Below are 13221 nucleotides of genomic sequence, written 5' to 3'. Positions count from 1 at the left end.
GAAACCATTATCACTCATAGAAAGAGATGAAAATTTTACTGGAGCCAATGAGAGAGAGAGAGAGAGAGAGAGAGAGAGAGAGAGAGAGAGAGAGAGAGAGAGAGAAGCAGATGCTGCCAGAGGAAGAGTTTGATGAAGGGAGAAAAGCAGAAAGAAATATTCCAACTTCTATTCTCAGTTTCCTGCTGTTGCTTCTTTTCCAAAATCACTCTAAGCCCAAAGGCAAGGAACTCTAGGTAATATCTCCTATAATTTAAAAACAACTGATAGAGTAAATGGAGAATAACAAGCAGAATAAGTAAGAGGTTCATCACATCCACCTCTACAAAAGTACTAATTAAATTTATAGGGAATGTTTTTCTTTTCTGGCTGAAAATTCAAAACATTACTTTATTTGTTGTTTTTCTTATAGTTTTTGGCATATGTTAGTGGTGAAAAAAAACATATTTGGAAAAGCAAATTACATTAATTCATTCCTTTTGGAATATATTTCTAATTTTAAGAATAAATCTTAGAGGACTTCATTAGCATAAAAGCAAGAAAAGTTTATTAATGACTTCAATTTCAAAGTATCTCTGATTAACTAGTGAGAAGTGCCTTGAGAGGCAAACTCATTTTCATTAATTATTCTTTTTATTGTTTCTATTATAAAAAGTCTCCAATTGATGCACATATTTTCCAAACAGTCTGTATTGGATTAAAGCTTGACACTGTTCATATCTGAACACATGAACAAAAAATAAGCACATTTAATAATAATGGAAAGAACCCCCAGTAATCCATCATGCCACTATTGTAGAATGAGCAGTGAAGCTGAATGGGTGCCAACTTACAAAAATGATTCTATAAAAGTATGCCAATTACTGTAACCATAATAAAATTCCTACCCCAATTAAAGTGAATTCGAATCATGATCATCACCTCCAGTCAAACCCCTTAAGACTCTACTGTTTCTAAATGTTAGATGCTTTTGAACACACATTTGGCACAAAAATTTTATGAAAGCTTAATGAGAAGATGCATTTTTAAAGCAATGATAGCTCCATAACTCCATATAACTCAATTGTTGAACTTTATTTCTATATCTAAATATTGATGAGTTACATAGCTGTGATTTACTTTGTGATTTCATATGATCTCTCTAAGCTTTTATTTGGACAAATCTGGGCATACCACTATAGGAAGTTGAGAGAATCATAAACAATTCACTGTATTTTTCATGATACTATTTTTCTATCCAGATTTAAGGTTATTGTCATTTAATGAAGTAAAATGTTGAAAATGAGCTTTAAGTTAAGAACTACCTTCACCATCAATTTCAGGCTTCTCCTCTTTCTAACCCCTGAGTTTTATGGATTTGCGTTGTTATTCAAAATTCATTGAGAACTTATTGTAAATATATTTTCCTGTGCCTTTGTTGGTGTGGCATGAAAACGAACTTGTATTCAAATTCTATTTATGGGCAGGAACAGGGGAAAATGGGAAAGAGAAGAGAATCTAAACGTGCACAGATTTCCAGAGGCCCCAATATTTGTAGCATGTGTTGCTGGCTTGTAAGCACCCGTCCCTTCTACTCAGAATTTTCCTTCAAAGCAAAGTACTAAATTAATCTTTTAGAATTCTCTCTGTTTAATGTCAAGTAAAATATATAGATGAAGGACTGAATTGGGACTCTTAAATATTTAATTTGTTAAGGGAGAAAAATCTATCAGAGAATTTGTTACTGAAAAAGTTGTTGATCTGAAATTAGAAACATGTTCATGTTCCTTAGAAAAGGACATTGATCAAAGCCTTGAGACTCCATAAATATTTGTTCAGCTCCAAATGGCATTTCCCTACTTACTGAGTTGTTTCCTAAGTATGCAGTAAATGTGTTGCATCCTTTCCAGAGTAGGTTTTAGCAAGAAAGTAGGAAACATTAAGAAATCAGGCCTGTCACTCTTAAAAGAAGAGGCATGTCACAGATTTATACAAGGAGCACACCTGTTTCACAAGTTCTACCTGGTCCAGCAAAGATGTCCCAAATCTTTGGTAGCAAATGAGTCACCAAATGCGATCATAAGAAAACAAGGCACATTCATGAGTGAATTGTGTTTCTATTTTTAAATACATTCTGTCATTTTTTTCTTATATATGAGAATTATTTCACAATTTTATTATGTATCTATTTATTGCAAGTATCAAATCTATAGATATAAAAGCCTAATATGCTAAGTGTCTGACCAATTGGTTGACCGTTTGGTCTACGCTAGGCAGGTCGCTATGATGTGCACTGACCACCAGGGGGCAGATGCTCTGACCGGTAGGTTAGTGTGCTGCTGGAGTCCGGCTGATCGGGACTGGGTGAGATGGACTGGACATGCCCTGGAGCCCTCCCACGGTCCCTCCCCGACATCTAAAATATTTTTTTCTAATTAATTTCCTTTCACTGTGCACGAATTCATTAACCAGGCCTCTAATTGTAATGTTCTATGACACAAGGTAGTTTTCTCTAACACTTATTACCTTTTCTTTTCTTACATCCATTCTGTTTCCCTTTCTGCTCAAGACAGCATATTTTTACCTGATGTTTCTAAAACCCTTAGCCTCAGAGTCAGGACATGATAGATAGAAACAGTAAAGCAAGTTAGGTTGGATCACAGAACCTGGGGTTGGCTCCAAATCTGGGGAGAATGATGACTCAGACTCATCTAGAGTTGCTTTGAGTTTGGTTTGCTACCAAAATTTGGTGCAAAGGACAAATGCAAGATTAGGGTATAAGTGAGTGAATATCACTGTCTGAGGATGCCTACTTCTACAAAAAGATGTTCCTGAATTCAGAGGTTTTAGTGACGTGCATGAGGTGCAGAATCTACCAGACAAAAGGAAATCAGAATTGTTTACTCACCCCTCAATTTTATTTTATTTTATTATTATTTTTTTATTCCTCACCCAAGGATATTTCTCCATTGATTTTTAGAGAGAGTTGAAGAGAGAGAGAAGGACAGAGAGGCATATCTATGTGAGAGAAACACATCAATTGGTTGCCTCCTGCACGAGCCCCAACCAGGGCCTGGGCTGGGGAGGAGCCTGCAATGGAGGTACATTCCCTTGACCGGGACCTTTTGGTCCTTGCTCTATCCACTGAGCTAAAGTGGCTAGGGCCTCACCTCTCAATTTTATTGCAGTCCATAGGATGTTAGGGAGCCATGTAAAGACTGGTGACACTCCAGTCTTTACATGAGATTCTCAGATAAGGGGTTCTTTCTTGACTACCCTTGCATACTTACTTCCAAGTTTTTTTTACTACATCATCAGGTCTACTTGAAATTTTCATTGAGTAGTCCAAGCCATAGAAGACTAAAAAAATATTTTTGTAAGGGGTGTGTGTGTGTGTGTGTGTGTGTGTGTGTGTGTGTGTGTGTGTGAGAGAGAGAGAGAGAGAGAGAGAGAGAGAGAGAGAGAGAGAGAGAAATCTGTGGGTTCTAGTAGTCCTGGTAGTTCATCAAGAATATAACAAGACCCCGAGAAAAATGCCTATGTCAATATTCAAAGTTAATAGACTAAAGAGCCCTGTATCTCAAAGAGCAGCTGGCATTGTCTACATCTGGGGAGGCCAAGCATGTTGCTAGGTGGTGTGGAGGTATTCAGGAAACACAGCATAGCATCGAGTTAGATCTCAAAATCATGTCACTGAAGTCAATAGCAGGGGAGAAGATATGCCCATGAGTGATAGATGTTACTTTGTTTCTTTTAACTGCCCAGCAGAATATAGACTTAGAACCCCAAATTAAGTTATAGAAAATAAAATTATATGACTTTAATACCTGGATTTATGAACTGAGATTCATATGTCTTATGCCCACTAATATACCCATTAATTATTTTCTGTGTTGTATTTGTGGAGTAAATAGTTTTGTCTTTGAGAATCAGCCTGCCCTTGAACTTAACCCTTTTTCTTTTTTCCTCACTGACCTTTCAAGGTACATTTTTATTTGATCTTATTATCCACAGTCCATGCTGACATGCCTGATTTGTTGTTGCCGACCAGGTTAATTAAGCATAGCTTCTAGCCCATCATTTGGATACATGATACAAACACACACATGATGGGCTCATTTCATATAATAAATAAAACTGAAAGCATTGCAAGATATTTATTCTTTTGTTTATTTTATAAAATCAAATTTGATCACCTAAATTTCCTTAAATAAACAAATATTTTAGTTGCTATACATATTGAAAAACTTAAGAACTATTTCCATTAATACTGTCTTGTTCAGAGAATGAGTAGGAAAATCATAGAAATTGAAACATTAGACTTTGTCAATCATATTGTACCATGCAATAGAAAAACTTTCTTCTTTGTTACTTTTTATGGGCAAGAACAATATTGTGTAATGTCATCTTAAAAATACATTGCATACATCAATGTCAAGGCTCTATTATTTTTTTCCATATGGGAGAGAATAAGTCTCTTGAGAATTACCTCCATTATGGATTCTCCAAAATGACTTGCAGATGTCTGCATGGGCCCTTAAAATTCCATAGAACTGAACATGAGTTATTTGAAATACTTTTATTTGCAATTATACTGTGAAATCCTTGCCTTGACTGTAACAATTGCTATTTAAGCCACTTAGAAATATTTATTTCTGCACAGCCAGTGTGGCTCAGTGGTTGAACGTCGACCTATGAACCAAGAGGTCACCAATTCGATTCTGTCAGGGCACATGTCTGGGTTCCAGGCTTGATCCCTAGTAGGGGGCATGCAGGAGGCAGCTGATTGATGTTTTTATCTCTCTCTCCCTCTTCCTTCCTCTCTCTCTAAAGTAAAAAAATATATATGTTTTTAAAAAGAAATATTTATTTTTAAAGAAGTATTAAAAACTTTAAAAATGATGTACAATTTTAAAGATAATAAGTGTAAGTATATGCATGGTGTGTGTTGGTGTATGTGTGTGCATGTGTGTATACAGTATTTACAGAAAATATGTTGGGATAATATTAGGGACTTATTATTTTTTTTACTTCATATTTACTATGTTGTGAGATTATTATATTACTTGCCATGTTTAAACTACATTTTCTGTGGACTATACACATAGTTTGATTGTTTGAAAATACAATGCTATGGACTATACACATAGTTTGATTGTTTGAAAATTTTTTAGTTATGTGAAATTCCAATGGTGAAGGGCTTCAAACTTTTATCCTATATAATAAAAGCCTCATATGCAAATTGTCCCTTTGGGCGGTTGTTCAACCTGGAGACCTGGGAGTTTGACCGCTCACTGTGATGATGTGTGCTGACCACCAGAGGGCGGCGCAGAACATGGCAGGAGTCAGTAATGTGGCACTAGAAGTGGGTGGCAGTGGAGGCGCTGCCAGCCCTGATGGGCCCCGACGAGAGCGGGAGGCACTAGGCCAAGGCATGTGCAAGTGGGGGCCCAATCGCCCCTCCGATTGCCCTATAGACAGTGACCAGCTGTGGTGGCTGGGGGCGGGGCCGCCGCCTGGTTCCCAGGGCTGTGGGAGCCGGGCAGGGGGCCTGGTTCTGATCAATTGCCCTGCAGGCGGGATGGTGGAGCAGGTGAGGGGGCGGTGCCAGGCCAAGGAGGTGTGTCAGGTGGGGCTGCGGGGCTGCGAGGCTGGAGGTGTGAGCTGGGGCCTGATCTCCACAGGCCACCCCGAGGGACCCCACCCATGCACAAATTCATGCACCAGGCCTCTAGTTTACTATAAAATTAGTAAACTGCTATATGTAAACATAAAATTAAGATATTTGGGCTCACTGAGTCATTAAAAAACATCTAATATTTAACTGCATTCTCAAGATGAATCAAAACCTGTGTAAATTAAACTGGCTGAAATGGAAGATCCACACAATGTATAGATATCTCCTTATCAAATAAACTTGGAAAATTACCTCTGGTCGGTAGTGAAGGGAAAGGGCTGGCTCTGCTTTTAACCAAGGATGTGTGTGTGTGTGTGTGTGTGTGTGTCTCTGTGTGTGTGTGTACTGGATTTGTTGTTGTCTAGACTTAATATTAAGGATTTTTCCAGGATTGTCCTATTTTAAAATATTACCTCCCACTGTGCCCATGAGTTTATTCATATTTGTCAACTAATTTATCTCAATTTTTGATTTAGAAAAATGGTCACCACAGGCATACAACCCCCAGGTGAAATTTGAACCATCCTCTCTCTGATTATTGCACATCTGGTTAACACCTAGCATACAAATCAGATAGACATTCCCAAAGTGAGGACTGTCACAGAATAGACACGGAAGGTCAAATAAACATTTGATACTTGGGTCACGAACACATGCTGTGCACCAAAGAGCAGAGAATCAATCACTGTGTTGTGGACATGACTTTGGATGTAATCCAAGCCAGGGTGAACTAATAGGATGTCACATGGAGAGAGGTTTAGGAAGATTTTAATCTAAGAACATTTATAAGTAAGCATACAATTTGTGTTTTGATTTTTACATAAAACATTTCCAGTAATAGATTTCAAAGAGCACAATGGCAAGACAGAGTTTGTGTCTCTTAGATAAATAGTCTTATTTAACAATGAACACAATTTTCTAGGTAAACAAAGCCCAGTTAAGATAAAGGTAATGAAGCATTTAGTGAAGAAGAGAATATGTGAAAATTATAAAGAGCTGGAGAGAAAAGCTTTTATTCTTGGAGTTTAGCACACGCAGAGCAATCTGTAATGCTGTAAAGATTCGCTGCCTAACTGCCTTTCATTATCATCGTCTGCTATTGTGTGTGTGCCTGAGACACATCACGGAGTAAATTATTGGTGGAAGAGGAGAGACATACAAGTGGGGCAGGATAGTCTACCTTGGGAAATTGTATCCAGAATCTGCACCACAAATCTTGGAAAATAAGCTCCATTCAAACACGAAAGGTACTTTAAATCCTTACAAGAAATGCTCATTGTCATTAAGAAAATTGTTGGTTTCTGTGAAGTAGCATAGCATATCCACAGAAGGTAAATACTTGTCAGTGGATCTTTAATAATTACAGTGCTTTATTTTTTTATAGCATCTCCCTAAAATGCAGAGCCATGCTATCGAGGCACCTATAAGACCTAAAAAAAAATAGTTGGAATCATCTTTATTTAAGCATTGTATGCAAGAAAAAGAAAAAGAAACTGCTTAGTGGATATGTCTGAAATGCTACCAAACAAAAATATTCTAAAAACTGGAGATGATAAAAATAAAGTTTTAAACACACCATGTTCTTTATCCCACAGGCAAGCTCCAGTGCTGAGTTGGCTGCATAGACTAATGAAAATAAACTTATTAGAGAAAATGACCTGAAATAATATAAAGTCACAATCCTTTCTCAGAGCCAGAATCATTCACACAGTGAAACTCTTAGTTGCTTAGCACAGTGCACTAACTTTGGGTTGGTTGCTTAAAACTAACTTGCAATATTTCCCCAGATAGATAAATAAAACACTCACATAGCTTTAAACATCAGTAGGACTCAAATATTACTTTAGATTTTAAGTAAATGTACTGTGTAGATCTAAAGGCCAGATGTGTAAATATTAATGTTCTTGCCAACTACATTGAAGAGAAAAGAGCAAAGGTGACTGTTCTGTTTTTATGTGTATCCCCTTTATTTATGTTTTTCACAAAACTGATAGTGTATTCTGATGCGTGTTCCAATAATATAAGCACAAAAGAATGCCAAATCTTAATGTTTTGAGGTAGAGTCCACATCCAAGACTGCCAAAGAGTGTTTGTATTAAGGTTAGTTTACTGATGATGAATTGATTGTTCATTATATATTAAAAAGTTTCAATATATTATTAATGAAACTCATTTAAATAGTGTATAGGAGAGCTCCTTTAATATCAATTCATTTTAAAAAGAACATTTATACTGTAAAATTATGGAAGTGAACCAAATAAAATTAATTTAAATGTGAATCTAGCTTCCAACAATGATAGACTTGTATGAAAAGAACTCAGACAAATGTTATTTATAATGAAACAGTCTTATGTGGCATAACCTTAGATGGAAAACTATAAATTGTTTGTTGAAAAATGGAATAGCAAGTACCCTATGTTTTTCATTTTTGGTGCAATATTCCCAATTTTTTCTTATAAAAATTCTTTGAGGTATAGATTAGAATTCATGTTTAACAGATTACAGGTTATAGTTTTCTCAGAACCTGCAGAATCTCTTGTAGAATCAACAAGAAAAAATGAAATTCACTGAATGGTAGAAAAAGACATCAGGTTTAGGATAGTGACTGATTTAAGGAAGAGAATGGCTATTTACAGATGACTCATTTAGTAGTAAATAGTATAAGTAGTCTACACACAGTTTAAGACTTAAAAACATTTGGATGTGCCTATACTTACTCATTTTTGTTTATTGGGTCTGGTCTGTCCCACGCAACTAATTTTGTGTTTTAATATCTTAAGTTGATCCTATGTCTAGTAGCTGTAGGCTCATTCCAGGCACATTATCCCAGCAATTCCTTAAGTCTTGAAGTCTTAGTGATTCTGCCCATGATATTTCTTCTGCCTGGGACACTGTCTCATCAGATGTCCACAGAGATTCCTACATGAGTACCCCAAGTCTCTGCTTACTTCTCTGACCAGCCATATATCGAAGAACCCAAGATAGTCTGGTAGATTCTCCATTACTGCAATGTTGACAATATTTGGTCATAACAGTACAGTCTTTTTCATCTCATCTTTTGTGGAGGGAGTATAGTGGTGGCTCATTAGTCTTTCCATAATGATTAATGAAGTTGAGAATCTTTTCATGCTTATATTGGCCTTTTAATATCTTTACCTTTGAAGTGCCTGTTCAAGAGTCTCACCAATTTGCTATTGAATTGTCTCTACTTTTCTAGTTATTTGAAAGACTTAACATATTCTGGATATGTGTTCAATTTCAGGTATAAGTGTTCTGAACATTGTCTCTCACTCTGAGCCTTGCTTTCTCATTTTCTTAATGATGTCTATAGTGATAGGAAATTCTTAATTTTAAAATAGTACAATGTGCCGATCTTCTTTCTAAATAGTTACAGATTTTTTTTGTATTTTGTTTAAGAAATATTTACCTACCCCAAGATAATATAAGAATTCTCCTATGTTATCTGGATGTTTTATTCATATCATAGAAAACAATAAAAAAGAATGAACTGCTTTATGTATCCACATAAATCTCACAAAAAATGCATGAAAGGAAATTAATTAAAGGAATACTTATTGCATAAATGTTAAAAAATTTATAACCTGTAAAGCAACTCTAAGATATTGGAAGGTTGGAGGTAAGGGAAATTTGAATCGGGAGGAAACAGGATGGAGGGTGTTGTTTGTGGTTTCTAATGTCCTGTTGCTTGACCTGTGAGTTTACTTCATGGGTGATTTTACTCTGTGGCAACTGACTGAACGGTTTGCTTATGGCTTGTTTACTCTTCCGTAACTATGTTATAATTCAATGGAGATTTAAAGTAACTTTCAAGCACTAAAATGTAATTTAAATTATTTAAGAACAAGAAGGCAGTCTGAGGATCTACAGCAATTTGAGGAAGGAACCTTTAGAAATCACCCTTCAGGGGCTCTGCTTTGCTCTTAGAATATTTATTTGGATTTTTAAAAATGGCAGGAAGGTTAATTACTTAGATGAGTGATCCAGCAAAAATGTCAACATAAATATTATAATATCTAATTCCAGCCTGCTATTCTGGAAAATTAATTTTATAATAAAATTTTAAATGTTATTATAGAAATGAACTGCTAGAATTGATTTCGGTTGGGGAATCTTATTGAGTACATTTTAATAAAGTAGAATACATTTTTCTAGAAAACCGTCAGTTTTCAAAATTAACAGCCGCCAGTTTCATATATTGTTAATTATGAATTACCTGAAAAAATATCTTCTCTTATCTAGTCTTTTCCAAATACTCAGTAATGAAAGCCATATTAATGCAAATGCTTTTTAAATAATTACTTTCTAAAATAGCTCTGAGGTTTGAAGTTTGTTTACTATGAACAAAGAGAAAACAAAATGATTGAAGTTGCCTCTGTAGAATGAAATTAGTGATAATACTTCTGTTTTGAACCCTATCCCAAGGTTTGTATGTTGAAGAATCAAATGAATCTAATTGTGGGCTTTAAAATAATGATACCCTATCGATAAGGCATGTAATCATTTCTTATCAAAATACTATATTCTTTAAAATTGTCACATGCTGCCCAGCCGGCGTGGGTCAGTGGTTGAGGTTTGACCTGCGAACCAGAAGGTCATGGTTTGATTCCCGGTCTTGGCACATGCCCAGGTTTCAGGCTTATTCCCCAGTGTGGGGTGTGCAGGAGGCAGCCAATCAAAGATTCTCTCTCATCATTGATGTTTCTATCTCTCTCCCTCTCCCTTCCTTTCTGAAATCAATAATAAAAATATATTTAAAAAATAAAATAGCTTCCTCTTGCCAGGTGTCCTCGTGGGAGTGACATCGTCTTTAAACCCTGCGTGGCAATCCCTGATGCACTGCTGTGATGCCCAGGGAAGACAGGGCGACCTGGAAGTCCAACTACTTTCTTAAGATCATCCAACTCCTGGATGATTGTCCAAAATGCTTCATTGTGGGAGCAGACAATGTGGGCTCCAAGCAGATGCCGCAGATCCGCATGTCCTTCCGCGGGAAGGCGGTGGTGCTGATGGGCAAGAACACCATGAGGCGCAAGGCCATCCGAGGACACCTGGAGAACAACCCGGCTCTGGAGAAACTGCTGCCTCAGATCCGGGGGAATGGGGGCTTTGTGTTCACCAAGGAGGACCTCACTGCGATCCGGGACACGCTGCTGGCCAATCAGGTGCCAGCTGCTGCCCGTGCTGGTGCCATTGCCCCGTGTGAAGTCACTGTGCCAGCCCAGAACACTGATCTGGGGCCAGAGAAGACCTCCTTCTTCCAGCCTCTGGGCATCACCACTAAAATCTCTAGGGGCATCACTGAAATCCTGAGTGATGTACAGCTGATTAAGACTGGAGACAAAGTGGGAGCCGGCGAAGCCACACTGCTGCACATGCTGAACATCTCCCCCTTCTCCTCTGGGCTGATCATCCAGCAGGTGTTTGACAATGGCAGCATCTACAACCCGGAAGTGCTTGACATCACAGAGGAAACTCTGCATTCCCGCTCCCTGGAGGGTGTCCGCAATGTTGCCCGCGTATGACTTCACATTGGTTACCCAACTGTTGCATCAGTACCTCATTCTATCATCAATGGGTACAAGCGAGTTCTGGCTTTGTCTGTTGAGACTGATTACACCTTCCTACTTGCTGAAAAGGTCAAGGCCTTCTTGGCTGATCCATCTGCTTTTGTGGCTGCTGCCTCTGTGGCTGCTGCCACCACTGCTGCTCCTGCTGCTGCTGCAGCCCCAGCCAAGCTTGAAGCAAAGGAAGAGTCGGAGCAGCTGGACAAGGATATGGGATTTGGTCTCTTTGATTAGTTACCAAAAAGCAAACAGCTCAGCCAACTCTATTTGACAAACAAGGAAATAAAGCTTACGTCTCTTAAAAAAATGTATAAAATAAAATAAATAAAATTGTCACATTCTAAAATATAAAGGATCAAATGAACACTCAGCAGTTTATAATGTTCATTGTAATGAGCTACTTCACAAGTTAGTTTACAACCATTTATCATAGAGCAATCCTATATAATAAAAGCCTAATATGCAAATTGTCCCTCCAGCGGTCATTCGACCAGGAGTTCGACTGCTCACAATGACGTGCTCTGACCACCAGGGGGCAGTGCAGACCATGGCAGGCATTGGCAATGTGGCACTGGTATTGGGCGGCAGTGGAGGTGCTGCTGGCCCTGATGGGCCCCGACAACAGTGGGACTGTCGTGGGATGGTGGAGCAGGTGAGCGGGTGGCATCAGGTCAAGACGGGTGTGAGCAGGGGCTGATTGCCCTGCAGATAGCGACCAGCAGCGGCAGTGGGGGGCGGGGCCACATGCTCAACTCTCAGTCACTGAAGGAGCCAGGTGGGAGGCCTGGCCCTGATAGATCACCCTGCAGGTGGGATGGTGGAGCAGGTGAGGGGGCGGTGACAGGCCAAGGCAGAGTACCAGGTGGGGCTGCGGGGCTGTGAGGCTGGGGGCATGTGCTGGGGCTGTGAGGCTGGGGGTGTGAACTGGGGCCTGATCTCTGCAGGCCACACCAAGGGACCCCACCCATGCAAGAATTCGTGCACCAGGCCTCTAGTGTAGTTAATAATTATGTCTTTATACATCTATATATATAAAAGCCTAAGCAACTATCCAACTGTTCGACCAGTTCTATGACGCGCACTGACCACCAGGGGGCAGATGCTCAACACAGGAGCTGCCGAGCTGTGGTGACTTGGCAGCTTCGGTTCTGGGGTGACACACCCGGAACCAGAGAGGAGGGAGCCCAATTCCAGGGTGTGTCACCCGAGAATCTCCCTCTCCCAATCTGGGACCCCTCAGGGGATGTTGGAGAGCCGGTTTTGGCCCAATCCCCACAGACCAGGCCGAGGGACCCCACCTGCCAGAGGAACCCCACTCACTCCATGACACCCTTCAAGCCCCAGCACTGCCCCAGGTGTGGCTGGCCGGGGAAGAACCACAGGAGGTTGGCTCCAGGGTGTGTCTGGCCTGTCTCACCCAGTTCCACCCCACCAACCACCTTCTAATTAATTTCCTTTCAATGTACATGAATCCATGCACCAGGCCTCTACTTTGATTATAATGATGAGCTTCATTTAGATAAATACTCACTCAATAATACTAAAGATACTTATTTCAAGGATGTTAAAAGTTAGCAATCTTATGACCTTTTCTTATCCTAATCACTTTATACACACAGATTCCATTTCTTCATTTTTTTAAAAATAATTTTTTATTTTTCAATTATAGTTGAGATACACTTTTATATTAGTTTCAGGTGTACACCCCAGTGATTTGACATTACATAACTTACTAAGTGCTCATCCTGAGAATTCTCGCATCCATCTGACACTATACAGTTATTAAAATATTATTGACTTTATATCCCCATGACTATTCTATAACAACCAATTTGTATTTCTTAATTCCTTCACCCACAGCCTCATCCCCACTCCCATCTATTCCCCATTTCTTTGTTTCTTTTCTGGATTCCTAGCAGATATTATGATGGAAATAAAGTACAGAGACAGGCAAAGAATGTGTAAAAGTATTATGTCTGA

The 13221-nt window shown here is 38.9% G+C and overlaps 1 pseudogene across 1 annotated transcript; it reads left to right on the top strand.

Annotated features, from left to right (window-relative positions):
- Positions 1 to 10506: 10506 nt before the first annotated feature.
- LOC308521774 (large ribosomal subunit protein uL10-like) lies at positions 10507 to 11475 on the top strand (annotated as a pseudogene). Its single transcript has one exon. The product of its transcript is annotated as a large ribosomal subunit protein uL10-like (transcript).
- Positions 11476 to 13221: the final 1746 nt, after the last annotated feature.

This window comes from Myotis nattereri (assembly GCF_964212035.1).
Source record: "Myotis nattereri genome assembly, chromosome: 6".
Classification (NCBI taxonomy): Eukaryota; Metazoa; Chordata; class Mammalia; order Chiroptera; family Vespertilionidae; genus Myotis; species Myotis nattereri.
This window is presented reverse-complemented; position numbering and strand designations above follow the sequence as displayed.